Source organism: Pleurodeles waltl, chromosome 3_1 (genome assembly GCF_031143425.1).
Source record: "Pleurodeles waltl isolate 20211129_DDA chromosome 3_1, aPleWal1.hap1.20221129, whole genome shotgun sequence".
Lineage (NCBI taxonomy): Eukaryota > Metazoa > Chordata > Amphibia > Caudata > Salamandridae > Pleurodeles > Pleurodeles waltl.
In genome coordinates, this window is record NC_090440.1 from 40822343 (window position 1) to 40845153 (window position 22811).

Sequence of the window (22811 nt, forward strand, 5' to 3'; positions counted from 1 at the left end):
GAGAGGGGGCAGGCCTTCTCCTCCGAGGGGCGAGGGTGAGAGGAGGCAGGCCTTCTCCTCCGAGGGGCGAGGGTGAGAGGAGGCAGGCCTTCTCCTCCGAGGGGCGAGGGTGAGAGGAGGCAGGCCTTCTCCTCCGAGGGGCGAGGGTGAGAGGAGGCAGGCCTTCTCCTCCGAGGGGCGAGGGTGAGAGGAGGCAGGCCTTCTCCTCCGAGGGGCGAGGGTGAGAGGAGGCAGGCCTTCTCCTCCGAGGGGCGAGGGTGAGAGGAGGCAGGCCTTCTCCTCCGAGGGGCGAGGGTGAGAGGAGGCAGGCCTTCTCCTCCGAGGGGCGAGGGTGAGAGGGGGCAGGCCTTCGCCTCTGAGGGGCGAGGGTGAGGAGGCAGGCCTTCGCCTCTGAGGGGCGAGGGTAGCCTCCGAGGGGTGAGGGTGAGAGGAGGCAGGCCTTCTCTGAGGGGCGAGGGTGAGAGGAGGCAGGCCTTCTCTGAGGGGCGAGGGTGAGAGGAGGCAGGCCTTCTCTGAGGGGCGAGGGTGAGAGGAGGCAGGCCTTCTCTGAGGGGCGAGGGTGAGGGGGCAAGCCTGATTTGAGGGGCAAGGGTGAAGAGGCAGGCCTTCTTTTCTGAGGGACAAGGGTGAGGAGGCAGGCCTTCTTCTCTGAGGGGCAAGGGTGAGGAGGCAGGGTGAGGAGGCAGGCCTTCTCTGAGGGGTGAGGGTGAGGGGGCAGGCCTTCTTCTCTTAGGGGCAAGGGTGAGGAGGCAGGCCTTCTTCTCTGAGGGGCAAGGGTGAGGAGGCAGGGTGAGGGGGCAGGCCTTCTCTGAGGGGTGAGGGTGAGGGGGCATGCCTTCTCTGAGGGGTGAGGGTGAGGGGGCAGGCCTTCTCTGAGGGGTGAGGGTGAGGGGGCAGGCCTTCTCTGAGGGGCGAGGGTGAGGGGGCATGCCTTCTCTGAGGGGCGAGGGTGAGGGGGCAGGTCTCCTCTGAGGGGCGAGGGCGAGGAGGCAGGCCTTCGCCTCTGAGGGGCGAGGGCGAGGAGGCAGGCCTTCGCCTCTGAGGGGCGAGGGGGCAGGCCTTCTCTGAGGGGCGAGGGTGAGGAGGCAGGCCTTCTTCTCTGAGGGGCGAGGGTGAGGAGGCAGGCCTTCTTCTCTATGGGGCGAGGGTGAGGAGGCAGGCCTTCTTCTCTGAGGGGCGAGGGTGAGGAGGCAGGCCTTCTCTGAGGGGCGAGGGTGAGGACGCAGGCCCTCTTCTCTGAGGGGCGAGGGGGCAGGCCTTCTCTGAGGGGTGAGGGTGAGGGGGCAGGCCTTCTTCTCTGAGGGGCGAGGGTGAGGGGGCAGGCCTTCTCTGAGGGGCAAGGGTGAGGGGGCAGGCCTTCTCTGAGGGGGCAGGCCTTCTCTGAGGGGGCAGGCCTTCTCTGAGGGGGCAGGCCTTCTCTGAGGGGGCAGGCCTACGCCTCTGAGGGGCGAGGGTGAGGGGGCAGGCCTTCTCTGAGGGGCGAGGGGGCAGGCCTTCTCTGAGGGGCGAGGGGGCAGGCCTTCTCTGAGGGGCGAGGGGGCAGGCCTTCTCTGAGGGGCGAGGGGGCAGGCCTTCTCTGAGGGGCGAGGGGGCAGGCCTTCTCTGAGGGGCGAGGGTGAGGAGGCAGGCCTTCTCTGAGGGGCGAGGGTGAGGAGGCAGGCCTTCTCTGAGGGGCGAGGGTGAGGAGGCAGGCCTTCTCCTCTGAAGGGTGAGGGGGCAGGCCTTCTCTGAGGGGCGAGGGTGAGGAGGCAGGCCTTCTCTGGGTGAGGAGGCAGGCCTTCGCCTCGGAGGGGCGAGGGGGAGGAGGCAGGCCTTCGCCTCGGAGGGGCGAGGGGGAGGAGGCAGGCCTTCGCCTCGGAGGGGCGAGGGGGAGGAGGCAGGCCTTCGCCTCGGAGGGGCGAGGGGGAAGGAGGCAGGCCTTCGCCTCGGAGGGGCGAGGGGGAGGAGGCAGGCCTTCGCCTCTGAGGGGCAAGGGCGAGGAGGCAGGCCTTCGCCTCTGAGGGGCAAGGGCGAAGAGGCAGGCCTTCGCCTCTGAGGGGCAAGGGCGAGGAGGCAGGCCTTCGCCTCTGAGGGGCGAGGGCGAGGAGGCAGGCCTTCGCCTCTGAGGGGCGAGGGCGAGGAGGCAGGCCTTCGCCTCTGAGGGGCGAGGGTGAGGAGGCAGGCCTTCGCCTCTGAGGGGCGAGGGTGAGGAGGCAGGCCTTCTCTGAGGGGCGAGGGTGAGGAGGCAGGCCTTCTTCTCTGAGGGGTGAGGGGGCAGGCCTTCTTCTCTGAGGGGTGAGGGTGAGGGGGCAGGCCTTCCTCTCTGAGGGGTGAGGGTGAGGGGGCAGGCCTTCTTCTCCGAGGGGCGAGGGTGAGGGGGCAGGCCTTCTCTGAGGGGGCAGGCCTTCGCCTCTGAGGGGCGAGGGTGAGGGGGCAGGCGTTCTCTGAGGGGTGAGGGTGAGGGGGCAGACCTTCTCTGAGGGGTGAGGGTGAGGGGGCAGGCCTTCTCTGAGGGGCGAGGGTGAGGGGGCAGGCCTTCTCTGAGGGGCGAGGGTGAGGGGGCAGGCCTTCTCTGAGGGGCGAGGAGGCAGGCCTTCTCTGAGGGGTGAGGGTGAGGGTGAGGAGGCAGGCCTTCTCTGAGGGGTGAGGGTGAGGAGGCAGGCCTTCTCTGAGGGGTGAGGGTGAGGAGGCAGGCCTTCTCTGAGGGGTGAGGGTGAGGAGGCAGGCCTTCTCTGAGGGGTAAGGGGGCAGGCCTTCTCTGAGGGGTGAGGGGGCAGGCCTTCTCTGAGGGGTGAGGGGGCAGGCCTTCTCTGAGGGGTGAGGGGGCAGGCCTTCTCTGAGGGGTGAGGGGGCAGGCCTTCTCTGAGGGGTGAGGGGGCAGGCCTTCTCTGAGGGGTGAGGGGGCAGGCCTTCTCTGAGGGGTGAGGGGGCAGGCCTTCTCTGAGGGGCGAGGGTGAGGAGGCAGGCCTTCTCCTCTGAGGGGTGAGGGGGCAGGCCTTCTCTGAGGGGTGAGGGTGAGGGGGCAGGCCTTCTCTGAGGGGTGAGGTGAGGGGGCAGGCCTTCTCTGAGGGGTGAGGGTGAGGGGGCAGGCCTTCTCGGAGGGGCGAGGGTGAGGGGGCAGGCCTTCTCGGAGGGGCGAGGGTGAGGGGGCAGGCCTTCTCGGAGGGGCGAGGGTGAGGAGGCAGGCCTTCTCGGAGGGGCGAGGGTGAGGAGGCAGGCCTTCTCTGAGGGGCGAGGGTGAGGAGGCAGGCCTTCTCTGAGGGGTGAGGGTGAGGAGGCAGGCCTTCTCTGAGGGGTGAGGGGGCAGGCCTTCTCTGAGGGGTGAGGGGGCAGGCCTTCTCTGAGGGGTGAGGGGGCAGGCCTTCTCTGAGGGGTGAGGGGGCAGGCCTTCTCTGAGGGGTGAGGGGGCAGGCCTTCTCTGAGGGGCGAGGGTGAGGAGGCAGGCCTTCTCCTCTGAGGGGTGAGGGGGCAGGCCTTCTCTGAGGGGTGAGGGGGCAGGCCTTCTCTGAGGGGCGAGGGTGAGGAGGCAGGCCTTCTCTGAGGGGTGAGGGTGAGGAGGCAGGCCTTCTCTGAGGGGCGAGGGTGAGGAGGCAGGCCTTCTCTGAGGGGTGAGGGGGCAGGCCTTCTTCTCTGAGGGGCAAGGGTGAGGAGGCAGGCCTTCTTCTCTGAGGGGCAAGGGTGAGGAGGCAGGGTGAGGGGGCAGGCCTTCTCTGAGGGGCGAGGGTGAGGAGGCAGGCTTTCGCCTCTGAGGGGTGAGGGTGAGGGGGCATGCCTTCTCTGAGGGGTGAGGGTGAGGGGGCATGCCTTCTCTGAGGGGTGAGGGTGAGGGGGCAGGCCTTCTCTGAGGGGTGAGGGTGAGGGGGCAGGTCTCCTCTGAGGGGCGAGGGTGAGGGGGCAGGTCTCCTCTGAGGGGCGAGGGCGAGGAGGCAGGCCTTCGCCTCTGAGGGGCGAGGGCGAGGAGGCAGGCCTTCGCCTCTGAGGGGCGAGGGCGAGGAGGCAGGCCTTCGCCTCTGAGGGGCGAGGGCGAGGAGGCAGGCCTTCTCTGAGGGGCGAGGGCGAGGAGGCAGGCCTTCTCTGAGGGGCGAGGGTGAGGAGGCAGGCCTTCTTCTCTGAGGGGCGAGGGTGAGGACGCAGGCCTTCTTCTCTGAGGGGCGAGGGTGAGGAGGCAGGCCTTCTCTGAGGGGCGAGGGTGAGGGGGCAGGCCTTCTTCTCTGAGGGGCGAGGGTGAGGGGGCAGGCCTTCTTCTCTGAGGGGCGAGGGTGAGGGGCAGGCCTTCTCTGAGGGGCAAGGGTGAGGGGGCAGGCCTTCTCTGAGGGGGCAGGCCTTCTCTGAGGGGGCAGGCCTACGCCTCTGAGGGGCGAGGGTGAGGGGGCAGGCCTTCTCTGAGGGGCGAGGGTGAGGGGGGCAGGCCTTCTCTGAGGGGCGAGGGGGCAGGCCTTCTCTGAGGGGCGAGGGGGCAGGCCTTCTCTGAGGGGCGAGGGGGCAGGCCTTCTCTGAGGGGCGAGGGGGCAGGCCTTCTCTGAGGGGCGAGGGGGCAGGCCTTCTCTGAGGGGCGAGGGGGCAGGCCTTCTCTGAGGGGCGAGGGGGCAGGCCTTCTCTGAGGGGCGAGGGTGAGGAGGCAGGCCTTCTCCTCTGAAGGGTGAGGGGGCAGGCCTTCTCTGAGGGGCGAGGGTGAGGAGGCAGGCCTTCTCTGGGTGAGGAGGCAGGCCTTCGCCTCGGAGGGGCGAGGGTGAGGAGGCAGGCCTTCGCCTCTGAGGGGCGAGGGGGAGGAGGCAGGCCTTCGCCTCTGAGGGGCAAGGGGGAGGAGGCAGGCCTTCGCCTCTGAGGGGCAAGGGGGAGGAGGCAGGCCTTCGCCTCTGAGGGGCAAGGGGGAGGAGGCAGGCCTTCGCCTCTGAGGGGCAAGGGGGAGGAGGCAGGCCTTCGCCTCTGAGGGGCAAGGGCGAGGAGGCAGGCCTTCGCCTCTGAGGGGCAAGGGCGAGGAGGCAGGCCTTCGCCTCTGAGGGGCAAGGGCGAGGAGGCAGGCCTTCGCCTCTGAGGGGCAAGGGCGAGGAGGCAGGCCTTCGCCTCTGAGGGGCAGGGGCGAGGAGGCAGGCCTTCGCCTCTGAGGGGCGAGGAGGCAGGCCTTCGCCTCTGAGGGGCGAGGAGGCAGGCCTTCGCCTCTGAGGGGCGAGGAGGCAGGCCTTCGCCTCTGAGGGGCGAGGAGGCAGGCCTTCGCCTCTGAGGGGCGAGGAGGCAGGCCTTCGCCTCTGAGGGGCGAGGAGGCAGGCCTTCGCCTCTGAGGGGCGAGGAGGCAGGCCTTCGCCTCTGAGGGGCGAGGAGGCAGGCCTTCGCCTCTGAGGGGCGAGGGTGAGGAGGCAGGCCTTCTCTGAGGGGCGAGGGTGAGGAGGCAGGCCTTCTCTGAGGGGCGAGGGTGAGGAGGCAGGCCTTCTCTGAGGGGCGAGGGTGAGGAGGCAGGCCTTCTCTGAGGGGCGAGGGTGAGGAGGCAGGCCTTCTCTGAGGGGCGAGGGTGAGGAGGCAGGCCTTCTTCTCTGAGGGGTGAGGGGGCAGGCCTTCCTCTCTGAGGGGTGAGGGGGCAGGCCTTCCTCTCTGAGGGGTGAGGGGGCAGGCCTTCCTCTCTGAGGGGTGAGGGGGCAGGCCTTCCTCTCTGAGGGGTGAGGGGGCAGGCCTTCTTCTCCGAGGGGCGAGGGTGAGGGGGCAGGCCTTCTCTGAGGGGGCAGGCCTTCGCCTCTGAGGGGCGAGGGTGAGGGGGCAGGCGTTCTCTGAGGGGTGAGGGTGAGGGGGCAGACCTTCTCTGAGGGGTGAGGGTGAGGGGGCAGGCCTTCTCTGAGGGGCGAGGGTGAGGGGGCAGGCCTTCTCTGAGGGGCGAGGGTGAGGAGGCAGGCCTTCTCTGAGGGGCGAGGGTGAGGAGGCAGGCCTTCTCTGAGGGGCGAGGGTGAGGAGGCAGGCCTTCTCTGAGGGGCGAGGGTGAGGAGGCAGGCCTTCTCTGAGGGGCGAGGGTGAGGAGGCAGGCCTTCTCTGAGGGGCGAGGGTGAGGAGGCAGGCCTTCTCTGAGGGGCGAGGGTGAGGAGGCAGGCCTTCTCTGAGGGGTGAGGGTGAGGAGGCAGGCCTTCTCTGAGGGGTGAGGGTGAGGAGGCATGCCTTCTCTGAGGGGTGAGGGGGCAGGCCTTCTCTGAGGGGTGAGGGGGCAGGCCTTCTCTGAGGGGTGAGGGGGCAGGCCTTCTCTGAGGGGCGAGGGTGAGGGGGCAGGCCTTCTCTGAGGGGCGAGGGTGAGGGGTGAGGGGGCAGGCCTTCTCTGAGGGGCGAGGGTGAGGGGGCAGGCCTTCTCTGAGGGGTGAGGGTGAGGGGGCAGGCCTTCTCTGAGGGGCGAGGGTGAGGGGGCAGGCCTTCTCTGAGGGGTGAGGGTGAGGGGGCAGGCCTTCTCTGAGGGGTGAGGGTGAGGGGGCAGGCCTTCTCTGAGGGGTGAGGGTGAGGGGGCAGGCCTTCTCTGAGGGGCGAGGGTGAGGGGGCAGGCCTTCTCTGAGGGGCGAGGGTGAGGGGGCAGGCCTTCTCTGAGGGGTGAGGGTGAGGAGGCAGGCCTTCTCTGAGGGGTGAGGGTGAGGAGGCAGGCCTTCTCTGAGGGGTTAGGGGGCAGGTCTTCTCTGAGGGGTGAGGGGGCAGGCCTTCTCTGAGGGGTGAGGGGGCAGGCCTTCTCTGAGGGGTGAGGGGGCAGGCCTTCTCTGAGGGGTGAGGGGGCAGGCCTTCTCTGAGGGGTGAGGGGGCAGGCCTTCTCTGATGGGCGAGGGTGAGGAGGCAGGCCTTGTCCTCTGGGGGCGAGGGTGAGGGGGCACGCCTTGTCCTCTGGGGGCGAGGGTGAGGGGGCACGCCTTGTCCTCTGGGGGCGAGGGTGAGGGGGCAGGCCTTCTCTGAGGGGCGAGGGTGAGGGAGCAGGCCTTCTCCTCCGAGGGACTAGGGTGAGGGGGCAGGCCTTCTCCTCCGAGGGGCTAGGGTGAGGGGGCAGGCCTTCTCTGAGGGGTGAGGGTGAGGAGGCAGGCCTTCTCTGAGGGGTGAGGGTGAGGAGGCAGGCCTTCTCTGAGGGGTTAGGGGGCAGGTCTTCCCTGAGGGGTGAGGGGGCAGGCCTTCTCTGAGGGGTGAGGGGGCAGGCCTTCTCTGAGGGGTGAGGGGGCAGGCCTTCTCTGAGGGGTGAGGGGGCAGGCCTTCTCTGAGGGGTGAGGGTGAGGGGGCAGGCCTTCTCTGAGGGGTGAGGGTGAGGGGGCAGACCTTCTCTGAGGGGTGAGGGTGAGGGGGCAGGCCTTCTCTGAGGGGCGAGGGTGAGGGGGCAGGCCTTCTCTGAGGGGCGAGGGTGAGGAGGCAGGCCTTCTCTGAGGGGCGAGGGTGAGGAGGCAGGCCTTCTCTGAGGGGCGAGGGTGAGGAGGCAGGCCTTCTCTGAGGGGCGAGGGTGAGGAGGCAGGCCTTCTCTGAGGGGTGAGGGTGAGGAGGCAGGCCTTCTCTGAGGGGTGAGGGTGAGGAGGCAGGCCTTCTCTGAGGGGTGAGGGTGAGGAGGCATGCCTTCTCTGAGGGGTGAGGGGGCAGGCCTTCTCTGAGGGGTGAGGGGGCAGGCCTTCTCTGAGGGGTGAGGGGGCAGGCCTTCTCTGAGGGGCGAGGGTGAGGGGGCAGGCCTTCTCTGAGGGGCGAGGGTGAGGGGTGAGGGGGCAGGCCTTCTCTGAGGGGCGAGGGTGAGGGGGCAGGCCTTCTCTGAGGGGTGAGGGTGAGGGGGCAGGCCTTCTCTGAGGGGCGAGGGTGAGGGGGCAGGCCTTCTCTGAGGGGTGAGGGTGAGGGGGCAGGCCTTCTCTGAGGGGTGAGGGTGAGGGGGCAGGCCTTCTCTGAGGGGTGAGGGTGAGGGGGCAGGCCTTCTCTGAGGGGCGAGGGTGAGGGGGCAGGCCTTCTCTGAGGGGCGAGGGTGAGGGGGCAGGCCTTCTCTGAGGGGTGAGGGTGAGGAGGCAGGCCTTCTCTGAGGGGTGAGGGTGAGGAGGCAGGCCTTCTCTGAGGGGTTAGGGGGCAGGTCTTCTCTGAGGGGTGAGGGGGCAGGCCTTCTCTGAGGGGTGAGGGGGCAGGCCTTCTCTGAGGGGTGAGGGGGCAGGCCTTCTCTGAGGGGTGAGGGGGCAGGCCTTCTCTGAGGGGTGAGGGGGCAGGCCTTCTCTGAGGGGTGAGGGGGCAGGCCTTCTCTGATGGGCGTGGGTGAGGAGGCAGGCCTTCTCTGATGGGCGAGGGTGAGGAGGCAGGCCTTGTCCTCTGGGGGCGAGGGTGAGGGGGCACGCCTTGTCCTCTGGGGGCGAGGGTGAGGGGGCACGCCTTGTCCTCTGGGGGCGAGGGTGAGGGGGCACGCCTTGTCCTCTGGGGGCGAGGGTGAGGGGGCAGGCCTTCTCTGAGGGGCGAGGGTGAGGGAGCAGGCCTTCTCCTCCGAGGGACTAGGGTGAGGGGGCAGGCCTTCTCCTCCGAGGGGCTAGGGTGAGGGGGCAGGCCTTCTCTGAGGGGTGAGGGTGAGGAGGCAGGCCTTCTCTGAGGGGTGAGGGTGAGGAGGCAGGCCTTCTCTGAGGGGTTAGGGGGCAGGTCTTCCCTGAGGGGTGAGGGGGCAGGCCTTCTCTGAGGGGTGAGGGGGCAGGCCTTCTCTGAGGGGTGAGGGGGCAGGCCTTCTCTGAGGGGTGAGGGGGCAGGCCTTCTCTGAGGGGTGAGGGGGCAGGCCTTCTCTGAGGGGTGAGGGGGCAGGCCTTCTCTGATGGGCGAGGGTGAGGAGGCAGGCCTTGTCCTCTGGGGGCGAGGGTGAGGGGGCACGCCTTGTCCTCTGGGGGCGAGGGTGAGGGGGCACGCCTTGTCCTCTGGGGGCGAGGGTGAGGGGGCAGGCCTTCTCTGAGGGGCGAGGGTGAGGGAGCAGGCCTTCTCCTCCGAGGGACTAGGGTGAGGGGGCAGGCCTTCTCCTCCGAGGGGCTAGGGTGAGGGGGCAGGCCTTCTCTGAGGGGCGAGGGTGAGAGGGGGCAGGCCTTCTCTTCGGAGGGGCGAGGGAGCAGGCCTTCTTCTCTGAGGGGCGAGGGTGAGGGGGCAGGCCTTCTCTTCGGAGGGGCGAGGGTGAGGATGCAGGCCTTCTTCTCTGAGGGGCGAGGGTGAGGGGGCAGGCCTTCTCTGAGGGGCGAGGGTGAGAGGGGGCAGGCCTTCTCCTCGGAGGGGCGAGGGTGAGGGAGCACGCCTTGTCCTCTGGGGGCGAGGGTGAGGGGTAGGTCTAGGGGTTGATGATGAGGAGGAGGAATGCTTCTCCGACGAGTCACCAAGCACGGAGAAAGCACAACCAGAATACTTTGAGGGGGGTCTACATGGGGTGGGGTCTCTGTGACATGTGCTTCCTGATACCTAGCGCTTCGGCTGCCATAACTTACCTGGAAAAGACGAGTGGGTTGAGCGCCTGCTGCACGACGAGTAACGCGGACCAGGTCACAGGCTTGGGGGTCCCCTGGTGTTCAAAAACGATGTTCTGTGGGTTTGAGAACCGCCTGCATGGAAGACAGACGTGGGGGTCAGTAGTTGCTGCTGTGCGGGACAGGAAAGCACCTAACAGTGAAGGAATCCCCCGGCGGAGAGCCCCCGGCCCCCGGCCCAGGGGGGGGACCCCCCTTCCCCCGGCCCAGGGGGGGACCCCCCTCCCGCGCCACTGCATGGTCTTTACATGACCAGACGCATTGTGTCCCCTCTGAACAAGGCGGGGGGAGCAGCTCCGTCCTGTCTCGGGGTGGGGCCGACCCTCCAGTCTCCCCCACAGTCAGTCCCCTTTGTCCGGTGTTATTCTCTGGATGTCATCTCCCCTGACAAGCATTGTCCACGGTAAGCTGCGCCCCCTCCCGAGCCCACTCCAGAGCCCATCAAAGCCCCCGCCTCGCGTTCCCACGGCCGGGCGAGGGGCCGAAGCAGGCGAACCCGTGCACCCTGTCCAGCTGCTGCGGGACTCGGGGTGGCACTGCTCCGGCAGGCACTGCTCTGCTCCGGCAGGACCTCTTCTGGGCCAGCAGGCACTGCTCCGCACCGGCAGGACCTCTTCTGGGCCAGCAGGCACTGCTCTGTCACCTGACAGGCCACTGTGGCGGCCCTGCGCCTGCAGGCACTGCTCTGCACCGGCAGGCACTGCTCCGCACCAGGAGGACCTCTTCTGCACCGGCAGGCACTGCTCTGCACCGGCAGGACCTCTTCTGCACCGGCAGGACCTCTTCTGGGCCAGCAGGCATTGCTCTGTCACCTGACAGGCCACTGTGGCGGCCCTGCGCCAGCAGGCACTGCTCTGCGCCGGCAGGACCTCTTCTGGGCCAGCAGGCACTGCTCCGCACCGGCAGGACCTCTTCTGGGCCAGCAGGCACTGCTCTGTCACCTGACAGGCCACTGTGGCGGCCCTGCGCCAGCAGGCACTGCTCTGCCAGAAGTCTATATACTCAGACCAGCAAGGAGCCAGGATGCCATGCTCTGCCAGTCTGAGCAGCACCGCAGCTGCCACTGGGCGGGGGGTTCCCGCTGGTATACTTGTTTTGAGATGTGTTTCCTGCAACAATTACCACAAATCATACTAACACCTTTTGTAGAATTTATTCTTGCAAACAATGAACTAAAAATTGAAGTTACCCAGTGAGACATAGGCCACTGGGTGTCAAAGGGAAGCCGCAGACCCTGACACCCTTTGGGGCGGGGGAAGGGCTTTGAAGACGCTTTACTGAGAGCTGTGTCAGGTAACACTGGGCATCATGAGTGAACTGGGGCTCAGGTGTGTAAAAACCCTCACAAGGCCCAGCGTCGAGGAACATTTCAGTGCACGTGCCTGGATGTGATTTCAGCCTCACGTTCTGGCCCATACAAGGTGCCAACTGACCTGTGGACTCCTAGCAAGCCCGATCCTGGACACTGCCAAGCCACCTGGTCTGTTTACTGTTGGCAGCAGTGAGACTAGGCCCTGCCACTTCAGTGTTTCTGTGCACTGGGCAGCAATCGAACTATGGAGGGCTGGATGCCAGAGGTGCCCCCAGCAGGTGCCCGCAGTGGGCACAGCTGGTAACGAGCGCCTGTACACAGCTGCCAAGAGGCTACGTGCTCGTTAAGACTCCTTCAGCAGGTCCTGGCTTCTTAGCCAGCAGCACTTTGAAGGCTGGTGGCTTGAATCCCATGTCTTCAATGCTTTGAGTGGAACTACAAGTACCAGAAGGCAATATGATGTTGGCCCAAAAGCTACGATTGGATACAATTAAGTTTCACAGGCGATATGGGAACTATTGGCAGCTGTGCACCGACAGAGGGGATGTTGTAGATGCACCATTTACATCTTTCCATGGAGGGAGGAGGGGAGGCTGCATAGCTATGTAACCAATCCAAGCGTATGGGCCTAGGAGAGTGGGCCTCAGCACGTGTGTGGGGCTAGAAGTGTGAGCCTCAGCATGTGTTTGGACCTCAGCATGTGTGTGTGGACCTAGAAGCGTTGGCCTCAGCGTGTGTTTGGACCTCAGCGTGTGTGTGTGTGGACCTAGAAGTGTTGTCCTCAGCGTGTGTTTGGACCTCAGCATGTGTGTGGGCCTAGATGTGTGGGCCTCGGCGTGTGTGTGGACCTCAGCATGTGTGTGGGCCTAGATGTGTGGGCCTCGGCGTGTGTGTGGACCTCAGCATGTGTGTGGACCTAGAAGTGTGAAAACCCCAGCATGTGTGTGGACCTCAGCATGTGTGTGGGCCTAGAAGTATGGGCCTCACCGTGTGTATGTGTGTGGACCTCAGCATGTGTGTGTGTGGACCTAGAAGTGTGGGCCTCAGCGTGTGTTTGGACCTCAGCGTGTGTGTGTTGACTTCAGCATGTGTGTGGGCCTAGAAGTGTAGGCCTCAGCCTGTGTGTGGACCTCAGCGTGTGTGTGGACCTAGAAGTGTGGGCCTCAGCGTGTTTGTGTGTGTGTGTGTGTGTGTGTGTGTGTGTGTGTGTGTGTGTGTGTGTGGGCCTCAGCATGTGTTTGGGCCTCAGCGTGTGTGTGGACCTAGAAGTGTGGGCCTCAGCATGTGTGTGGACAACCGCGTGTGGGCCTCCGCAAGTGTGTTGGCCTCAGCATGTCGATATGAGATTAGAAATACACTGTTGTCCTTATAAATTCACAGATCAGTGGTGGGTTGGGGGCTAAAAGTGGCCCTTGAGACTGTGTACATAGCAGCTTCATATTGTTCTCATTGTGTGCAGGGAGTGCACTGAACGTCTCTAGGAGGGTGGGGGGAGGTGCGGGGGCAAATGAGTCTACAACAAAGTTGCATGTTCCCTCAGGTCTGTTTGCTAGGGTGGACTCCTGAGACCCCTCTGTTCACCAACTGTAAACACAGCCCTCTGCACCCAGGCCCGGCTCTAGGATGTTTTGTTTGGTGGGGCCATGAAAACGAAGGGGTACTGGCCAAGAAACAAATCTGTTTAATGATCTGATATTTTAGGTATTGGCACCTGTATGCTTTTGACATGTTAACACAATACTCCGCACCCAAGGAGCTCCATACTTTGCTTTCTCTGATGTGCTGTGGGGAGGGACGCTTCTTGTCAGATCTTTAAGATGCAGAACTTTGCATCTCCTGGACATATGCAGCAGCAGACATGTTTCTGCCGCTATACCGGCCACTTTACAGCGTTTCATGTTTTAAAAAAATAAAAAAAATAAAAAAAATGCCAGCTTTTTGCTTTGCAAATCATTGAAGTTTAAAAATGCAAAACAGTAAATCGAAAATCTTAATTTAGTTTTCAGGATATCGGTGCTGGTAATTTGTGCATCATAGCAGATACTAAACTCTGCTTACTTCACACGACCCCCCAGGCCTGAAAATGTCCAAAGTCACTCATTAAATAACGATAATGGGGAGCCCCTGGGGATGCGTGCCCGGTTAAAACATGAAGGTGAAAACCTTTTGTTTTTAAGTTCTAAATGGCCTTGGATGGGCCAGAGTAATCCTTGGTTGGAGCCCTGCTCCGCCAGAGATCCCCTGCAGCCCCTGCATAGTGGAATATCCTGCACAGGGCGCTATGCTAGAGACGTCCTCCTACTCACAGCGCTATCATCGACCCAGAGGGCCGATATTGCACTGCCACAGAGTCACGGGACAGGAGTCACAGCACTGTTCAGCTCAAATGGTGCTGTAGCACACAGTCCCACCACCGAACCCAGCGACGCGGCACCACACAGCCACACCACAGAACCCAGCGACGCGGCACCACACAGCCACACCACAGAACGCAGCACCACACAGCCACACCACAGAACGCAGCACCACACAGCCCCACCACAGAACCCAGTGACACAGCCCCACCACAGAACCCAGCGACGCGGCACCACACAGCCACACCACAGAACACAGCACCACACAGCCACACCACAGAACCCAGTGACACAGCCCCACCACAGAACCCAGCGACGCGGCACCACACAGCCCAACCATGCAACCCAGTGAGGCAGCACCACACAGTCCCACCACGGAACCCAGCGACGCGGTACCACACAGCCACACCACAGAACCCAGCGACGCGGCACCACACAGCCCCACCACAGAACCCAGCGACGCGGCACCACACAACCCCACCACAGAACCCAGTGACTGCAGCACCACACAGCCCCACCACAGAACCCAGCGACGCGGCACCACACAGCCCCACCACAGAACACAGCACCACACAGCCACACCACAGAAACAAGTGACACAGCCCCATCACAGAACCCAGTGACACAGCCCCACCACAGAACCCAGTGACACAGCCCCACCACAGAACCCAGTGACACAGCCCCACCACAGAACCCAGTGACACAGCCCCACCACAGAACCCAGTGACACAGCCCCACCACAGAACCCAGTGACACAGCCCCACCACAGAACCCAGTGACACAGCCCCACCACAGAACCCAGTGACACAGCCCCACCACAGAACCCAGTGACACAGCCCCACCACAGAACCCAGTGACACAGCCCCACCACAGAACCCAGTGACACAGCCCCACCACAGAACCCAGCGACACAGCCCCACCACAGAACCCAGCGACGCGGCACCACACAGCCCCACCACAGAACCCAGCGACGCGGCACCACACAGCCCCACCACAGAACCCAGCGACGCGGCACCACACAGCCCCACCACAGAACCCAGCGACGCGGCACCACACAGCCCCACCACAGAACCCAGCGACGCGGCACCACACAGCCCCACCACAGAACCCAGCGACGCGGCACCACACAGCCCCACCACAGAACCCAGCGACGCGGCACCACACAGCCCCACCACAGAACCCAGCGACGCGGCACCACAAAGCCCCACCACAGAACCCAGCGACGCGGCACCACACAGCCCCACCACAGAACCCAGCGACGCGGCACCACACAGCCCCACCACAGAACCCAGCGACGCGGCACCACACAGCCCCACCACAGAACCCAGCGACGCGGCACCACACAGCCACACCACAGAACCCAGCGACGCGGCACCACACAGCCACACCACAGAACACAGCACCACACAGCCACACCACAGAAACAAGTGACACAGCCCCACCACAGAACCCAGTGACACAGCCCCACCACAGAACCCAGTGACACAGCCCCACCACAGAACCCAGTGACACAGCCCCACCACAGAACCCAGTGACACAGCCCCACCACAGAACCCAGTGACACAGCCCCACCACAGAACCCAGTGACACAGCCCCACCACAGAACCCAGTGACACTGCCCCACCACAGAACCCAGTGACACTGCCCCACCACAGAACCCAGTGACACTGCCCCACCACAGAACCCAGTGACACTGCCCCACCACAGAACCCAGTGACTCCGCACTCCACAGCCCAACCACAGAACCCAGCGACGCGGCACCACACAGCCCAACCATGCAACCCAGTGAGGCAGCACCACACAGTCCCACCACAGAACCCAGTGACTCAGCACTCCACAGCCCAACCACAGAACCCAGTGACTCAGCACCACACAGCCACACCATAGAAACAAGTGACTTAGCACTCCACAGCCCAACCATAGAAACAAGTGACTTAGCACTCCACAGCCCAACCATAGAAACAAGTGACTTAGCACTCCACAGCCCAACCATAGAAACAAGTGACTTAGCACTCCACAGCCCAACCATAGAAACAAGTGACTTAGCACTCCACAGCCCAACCACCGAACCCAGTGATGCAGCAGCACACAGTCCCACCATAGAACCCAGTGACGCAGCACATCACATAGCCCCACCACAGAACCCAGTGACGCAGCACCACACAGCCCCACCACAGAACCCAGTGACGCAGCACCACACAGCCCCACCACAGAACCCAGTGACGCAGCACCACACAGCCCCACCACAGAACCCAGTGACGCAGCACCACACAGCCCCACCACAGAACCCAGTGACGCAGCACCACACAGCCCCACCACAGAACCCAGTGACGCAGCACCACACAGCCCCACCACAGAACCCAGTGACGCAGCACCACACAGCCCCACCACAGAACCCAGTGACGCAGCACCACACAGCCCCACCACAGAACCCAGTGACGCAGCACCACACAGCCCCACCACAGAACCCAGTGACGCAGCACCACACAGCCCCCCCACAGAACCCAGTGACAGCAGCACACAGTCCCACCACAGAACCCAGTGACAGCAGCACACAGTCCCACCACAGAACCCAGTGACGCAGCACCACACAGCCACACCACAGAACCCAGTGACGTGGCACCACACAGCCCCACCACAGAACCCAGTGACAGCAGCAGCACACAGTCCCACCACAGAAACCAGTGACAGCACCACACAGCCCCACCACGGAACCCAGTGACGCAGCACCACACAGCCCCACCACGGAACCCAGTGACGCAGCACCACACAGCCCCACCATAGAAACAAGTGACTCAGCACTCCACAGTCCCACCATAGAACCAAGTGAGGCAGCACCACACAGCCCAACATTAGAAACAAGCAACGCAGCAGCACACAGCCCCACCACAGAACCAAGTGACATAACAGCACACAGCAGCACCACCACCACCACAGAACCATCTGACACAGCACCACACAGCCCCACCATGGAACCCATTGATGCAGCACCACACAGCCCCACCACGGAACCCAGTGACGCTGGACCACACAGCCCCACCACGGAACCCAGTGACACAGCACCACATAGCCCCACCATGGAACCCACATAGCCCCACCACGGAACCCAGTGCCGCGGCACCACACAGCCCCACCATAGAACCAAGTGACGCAGCAGCACACGGCACCAACACAGAACCATGTGACGCACATGACCCAGCCCCACCACAGAACCAAGTGATGTGCCACCGCACAGCCCTACCATAGAACCATGTGATGCAGCAGCACACAGTTCCACAATACAACCAAATGACGTGACACCACACAGCCCTCCCATAGAACCAAGTGACGTGGCACCACACAGCCCTACTGTAGAACTATGCGACGCAGCAGCACACAGCCCCACAATACAACCAAGTGATGCAACACCACACAGCCCTCCCATAGAACCAAGAGATGCGGCACCACACAGCCCCACCAAAGAACCATGTGGCGCAGCAGCACACAGCCCCACAATAGAACCAAGTGATGTGCCAGCACACAGCCTTACCACAGAACCAAGGGACGCAGAAGCACCCAGCAATAGACCAATTGATGCTGCCGCACACAGCCCCGCCACAGAACCAAGTGACACAGAAGCACACAGCCCCACCATAGAACCAAATGTTTCAGCAACACACAGCCGCACACAGCCCGACCATAGAGCCAAGTGAACAGCACACAGCCCCACCATAGAGCCAAGTGACAACAGCACACAGCCCCACCATAGAGCCAAGTGACACAGCACCACACAGCCCCACCATAGAGCCAAGTGACACAACAGCACACAGCCCCACCATAGAACCCAGTGACACAGCAACACACAGCCGCACCATAGAGCCAAGGGACACAGCATCACACAGCCCCACCATATAGCCAAGAGACACAGCACCACACAGCCCAGCCGTAGAACCAAGGGAGGCTGCAGTACACAGCCCCGTCGTAGAACCAAGTGACACAGCAACACACAGCCCCACCATAGAGCCAAGTGACACAACAGCACACAGCCCCACCATAGAGCCAAGGGACACAACAGCACACAGCCCCACCATAGAGCCAAGGGAGGCTGCAGTACACAGCCCCGTCGTAGAACCAAGTGACACAGCAACACACAGCCCCACCATAGAGCCAAGGGACACAGCATCACACAGCCCCACCATAGAGCCAAGTGACACAACAACACGCAGCCCCACCATAGAGCCAAGTGACACAGCAACACGCAGCCCCACCATAGAGCCAAGTGACACAGCAACACACAGCCGCACCATAGAACCCAGTGACTCAGCACTCCACAGCCCAACCACAGAACCCAGTGACACAGCAGCACACAGCCCCACCACAGAACCAAATGACTCAGCAACACACAGCAGCACACTCCCCGACCATAGAGCCAAGTGACACAACAGCACACAGCCCCACCATAGAGCCAAGTGACACAACAGCACACAGCCCCACCATAGAACCCAGTGACACAGCAACACACAGCCGCACCATAGAGCCAAGGGACACAGCATCACACAGCCCCACCATATAGCCAAGAGACACAGCACCACACAGCCGCACCATAGAGCCAAGAGACACAGCACCACACAGCCCCACCATACAGCCAAGAGACACAGCACCACACAGCCCAGCCATAGAACCAAGGGAGGCTGCAGTACACAGCCCCGTCATAGAACCAAGTGACACAGCAACACACAGCCCCACCGTAGAACGCAGTGACGCAGCAGCACACAGCCCCACCATAGAGCCAAGGGACACAGCAGCACACAGCCCCACCATAGAGCCAAGTGACAGAACAGCACACAGCCCCACCATAGAGCCAAGTGACACAACAGCACACAGCCCCACCATAGAGTCAAGGGAGGCTGCAGTACACAACCCCATCATAGAACCAAGTGACACAACAGCACACAGCCCCACCATAGAGCCAAGTGGCACAACAGCACACAGCCCCACCATAGAGCCAAGGGACACACAGCCCCACCATAGAGCCAAGGGACACAACAGCACACAGCCCCACCATAGAGCCAAGTGGCACAACAGCACACAGCCCCACCATAGAGCCAAGGGACACAACAGCACACAGCCCCACCATAGAGCCAAGTGGCACAACAGTGCACACAGCCCCACCATAGAGCCAAGTGACACAACAGCACACAGCCCAGCCACAGAACTAAGGGAGGCTGCCGTACACAGCCGCACCATCGAACCAAGTAATGCAGCAGCAGCACACAAATATTTATGGTTTAAAAGCACTGCTGCAGAGTTCCTTGTGTATCCATCAATTTCCAGGAAACAATAAAAATGTCAAGATATCTGAGATGGAGGTTTGTCTAGCGGCAGTTGGGACTCCTTACAAAGTAGCGCAAAGGGCCAGTGTGCCTGATGCAAAAAGCATGTACCAGGTTATCACAGAACTGTATTTTCTGTAAATAACTCAGTGGGTTGTGTCACAGAGGTCCTTTTGTTAATTGCAATTTATAATTTGCAAACTAGTATAGCACAGTGAGCTATCAACGGTCATCAAAGAGCTGCGTGCACGCTGAAAGGCGGGAGGTTAGAACGTTATGTTTTCCCCAATCTTTTGTTATCCTAGTGTTTTAAAAAATATTTGTTTGGGCAGAAACCAATTCTTATCAGTAAATTCAGCCCTAATCACTGCGGTACATTTTAAATCCCGATTTTGTGATTCTCCAGAATTAACACTTAAAAACTGCCAATGAGTATGGGGGATGTGTGACTCGTGCACCTTGTAATGCTCATTTTCTTAAGTAACATTTCATATACTCTGAGTTACACACATAGTATTCATTGCCTCTGCAGTGTGTGTGTGATGCACTCCGACACCCTACACTAGCAGTAGAAAAGACATGCATGTGAGCGCGGGGCTCTGGAGAGACGAGGGGCACTGTTGGAGGATGGGGGGGGGGGAGAAAATCTATGGAGGAGGTCGTTGGGAGGGCGCCAACGAAGACTGACACCTCACGCCGCCAGTGCTAAAGCTGGTCCGGCCCAGTCTGCTTTGCCCAGGACCATGGGCCAGTGCCGGCTCGTGAGTGCGCAGCCCTGAAGAGTTTCTGCTGCCGATGGCTGGTCTGTGTGCAGTCTAGCATGTCAGGCTTAGGGTTTGCAGTCTAGCATGTCGGGCTCAGAGTTTGCATGTCGGGCTCAGAGTTTGCATGTCGGGCTCAGAGTTTGCAGTCTAGCATGTCGGGCTCAGAGTTTGCATGTCAGGCTCATAGTTTGCAGTCTAGCATGTCGGGCTCAGAGTTTGTATGTCGGGCTCAGAGTTTGCAGTCTAGCATGTCAGGCTCAGAGTTTGCATGTCGGGCTCAGAGTTTGCAGTCTACCATGTCAGGCTGAGGGTTTGTATGTCAAGCGCAGAGTTTGCAGTATAGCATGTCAGGCTCAGAGTTTGCATGTCGGGCTCAAAGTTTGCAGTCTAGCATGTCAGGCTTAGGGTTTGCAGTCTAGAATGTCAGAATCAGAGTTTTTAGGTCGGGCTCAGAGTTTGTACGTCGGGCTCAGAGTTTGCAGTCTAGCATGTCGGGCTCAGAGTTTGTACGTCAGGCTCAGAGTTTGCAGTCTAGCATGTCGGGCTCAGAGTTTGTACGTCAGGCTCAGAGTTTGCAGTCTAGCATGTCGGGCCAGGAGTTTGCAATCAAGCATGTCTAGCACGTCGGGCTCTCAGGGACTGCACTCTAGCACGTCGGGCTCTCAGAGACTGCACTCTAGCACGTCGGCCTCTCAGAGACTGCACTCTAGCACGTCGGCCTCTCAGAGACTGCACTCTAGCACGTCGGCCTCTCAGAGACTGCACTCTAGCACGTCGGCCTCTCAGAGACTGCACTCTAGCACGTCGGCCTCTCAGAGACTGCACTCTAGCACGTCGGGCTCTCAGAGACTGCACTCTAGCACGTCGGGCTCTCAGAGACTGCACTCTAGCACGTCGGGCTCTCAGAGACTGCACTCTAGCACGTCGGGCTCTCAGAGACTGCACTCTAGCACGTCGGGCTCTCAGGGACTGCACTCTAGCACGTCGGGCTCTCAGGGACTGCACTCTAGCACGTCGGGCTCTCAGGGACTGCACTCTAGCACGTCGGGCTCTCAGGGACTGCACTCTAGCACGTCGGGCTCTCAGGGACTGCACTCTAGCAGAGACTGCACTCTAGCACGTCGGGCTCTCAGAGACTGCACTCTAGCACGTCGGGCTCTCAGAGACTGCACTCTAGCACGTCGGGCTCTCAGAGACTGCACTCTAGCACGTCGGGCTCTCAGAGACTGCACTCTAGCACGTCGGGCTCTCAGAGACTGCACTCTAGCACGTCGGGCTCAGGGTTGTGAGGAAGAATGGTGATACGGAGGATCAGAGATACCAAAGGGATCAGAGCAGGATGTTAGGCATTCACTCTCTCTCTTCTTGGCATTCTTAAAGGGACTTGAGACATTTTTCACATGTATGTGTAGTGCAGGTTGGCACCAAGGATGCTGGAGGAGACACCAATTTCCAGACAATCATGAAGGAAACAAGCTCTTCACTTAATCAAGTCCTTGATACCGTTGAGCTCTGGTGACAAGTCAACAACACAGAGCAACAGAGAACTCCAAGAGCTAACCAAGATGGCACAGCAGCATGGAGGTGTACCACCGAGCCGCGGTAACAATAGTACACAGCCCTAACGCTGAGAGCAGGTGAGTGGAGTGTCACAGCCCTACCACAGCATCACACGGCGGGAAGAGGTATGTAAACTTCTGAACTTGTGTTTTCACAGAAACACCGTTTTTTTTTTTTTTTTTTTTTTAAAAGGTGGGGACATTTTATGCAGTTGACCTGGGTACACTGGCGACAGTTTTCTGTATGCAAACCTCCAAGGATTTCAGTAATGACATGGGTGGGTCCAGGCCCCACCAATCACCTGAGGTCTGCCAGGCTACACTTCAAATTTCGGTCCATTGCCGAGTATAAAAAGACCGCATATGCCTTCTATATAAACCTGCTGCCAAGTCATTCCTGGTACTATCGCCTAGGTCTGCGTGATCACGTGACACGTCATCTTCTGCAACTGCACATCCCCCGCGCCCTGCAGCAAATCCCAAGATGTCCGGTAGGGGACCCTCCCCATCACATCAATACCGGCCCTTGAATCCCCAGCCTCTCTCCATCCTCCACCCTTAGACAGCAGAGCTATCTCTCGGCTCACACACCTCACTTTCATACGGGGCATTTGTATGTTGCAGCCTTTGCCAGTGACCTGGATGTTTGATGCTTTTTACAGACGTGGTTCCCTGGGTCGATGCTCGCCTGCCCCCCCTCTAGTTGGACAGGTCTTGCACGGTTTATGGGGGTTCTTTGGTGCAAAGGTATCGGATGTCTCCCGGCCCAATGCGGCTCAGTTCTGAGTGACAAGTCCGACATACCTGACGACAGGTCATTTAATCATGCACTTCAGTTTATTTTTACACCCCGACATGCCCTCCTTGCCCCCAAGGCAGGAGGTAAAAGATGCAGAAAGAACTGGGTGAGAAAAATGAAAACAGTGAAGTATTCTGAACTCAGCAGGATTTCCGGCTACATAGTCCGTTCTTTCTTTCTGCTTTCCCGCTGCATTGTGGGCGCTGTAAATAATAGATTGTGGCTGGCTCTGGTAGAAGTGCTCGGATAATCAGTTTGTTTACATGAGATGGGACACCAAAGAAGGCCTCATGCTCAACACTAGTTCAGCAATGTTTTATCTTTAGTCCTGGTAATAAAACTGCCTTAAGTGCCTCGAGGAGGAGCCTTGGCGCGGGGAAGCAGGAGGAGTGGAAATCGCACGGGAGAGGGGGAGGCCCAGCCTGCTTGCTGAAACCAGGCGCTACAAAGCATATGTGCTTAATGGGTCAAGTCCACAAAATCTGGAGACATTAAGTCTCATGAAATAGGTTTTCAATGTCCCTTGGTACCAGGCACTACAAATGTTTCCAGTGCCACATGTGAAAATGTGTCAGTCTTGTGAGAGGGAATTTCGTGCTTAGTTTTTTTAAGTTAAAAAACAGAAGTTCCAGGGCCCAGAAAACTTCTAAAGAGGCCTCTGTCGCGTGCACCACCCACTCCCACTGCCAGGGCTGCCCAATGCCAGACCCAGCGCGAACCATCAACCTCCTACGTTTAATTAATATTAAACTGGTAAACACTTTGTTGAGGTGCTCTGTGGGGTACAAAATGTAGACAATGTCACTAGGTGGTGAACTGTTAAAATGATGTGCCAGTGTTAAGAATTAAGCGCTGTGCTGAGACCTGGCAAACACCCACACAAATTAAGCAGTGGGGGATTTCAAACTCTTGCGAGGCAGAGCTTCAGGGTCACAGGACGCATTTGGGTTCCAGTTAGAGGTGGACGGAACTTGTGGAGTTTGACTCCGTGGAATTACACGGAACGAGATTCCACAGAATTCCACCAACGGGCGGAAAATATGCAGCACGCACTGCAATTTAGTGTCGGTAGCGTGAGCAGCGCTGGAAATCAGCACGAACGGCACCATGCGTTGCGCAAGAGCACGTGGCCATTTGAATCGATTTTCCTGCTTCCCAGGTAGCAAATCTACTCGAGCGTCAGCAAATCTACTCGAGCGTCAGCAAATCTACTCGAATGGCAGCAAATCTACTCGAATGGCAGCGCTCGGACTGCGACTGCTTGTGAACAGCGACTGCCAGCATTAGAA

At 61.1% G+C, this 22811-nt stretch overlaps 1 protein-coding gene across 2 annotated transcripts in view; it reads right to left on the reverse strand.

Annotated features, from left to right (window-relative positions):
• The window catches only part of CD82 (CD82 molecule), a 156632-nt gene that overhangs the window by 76324 nt on the left and 57497 nt on the right, over positions 1-22811 (reverse strand). Inside the window, exon 2 of one of the 2 annotated variants that reach the window (XM_069221795.1) lies at positions 9384-9497. The exons of the other annotated variant lie outside the window; for it this stretch is intronic. The gene's annotated coding sequence lies outside the window, so the exon portion shown is untranslated. The remainder of the gene's footprint in view (positions 1-9383; positions 9498-22811) is intronic. 2 annotated transcript variants of the gene reach the window in all.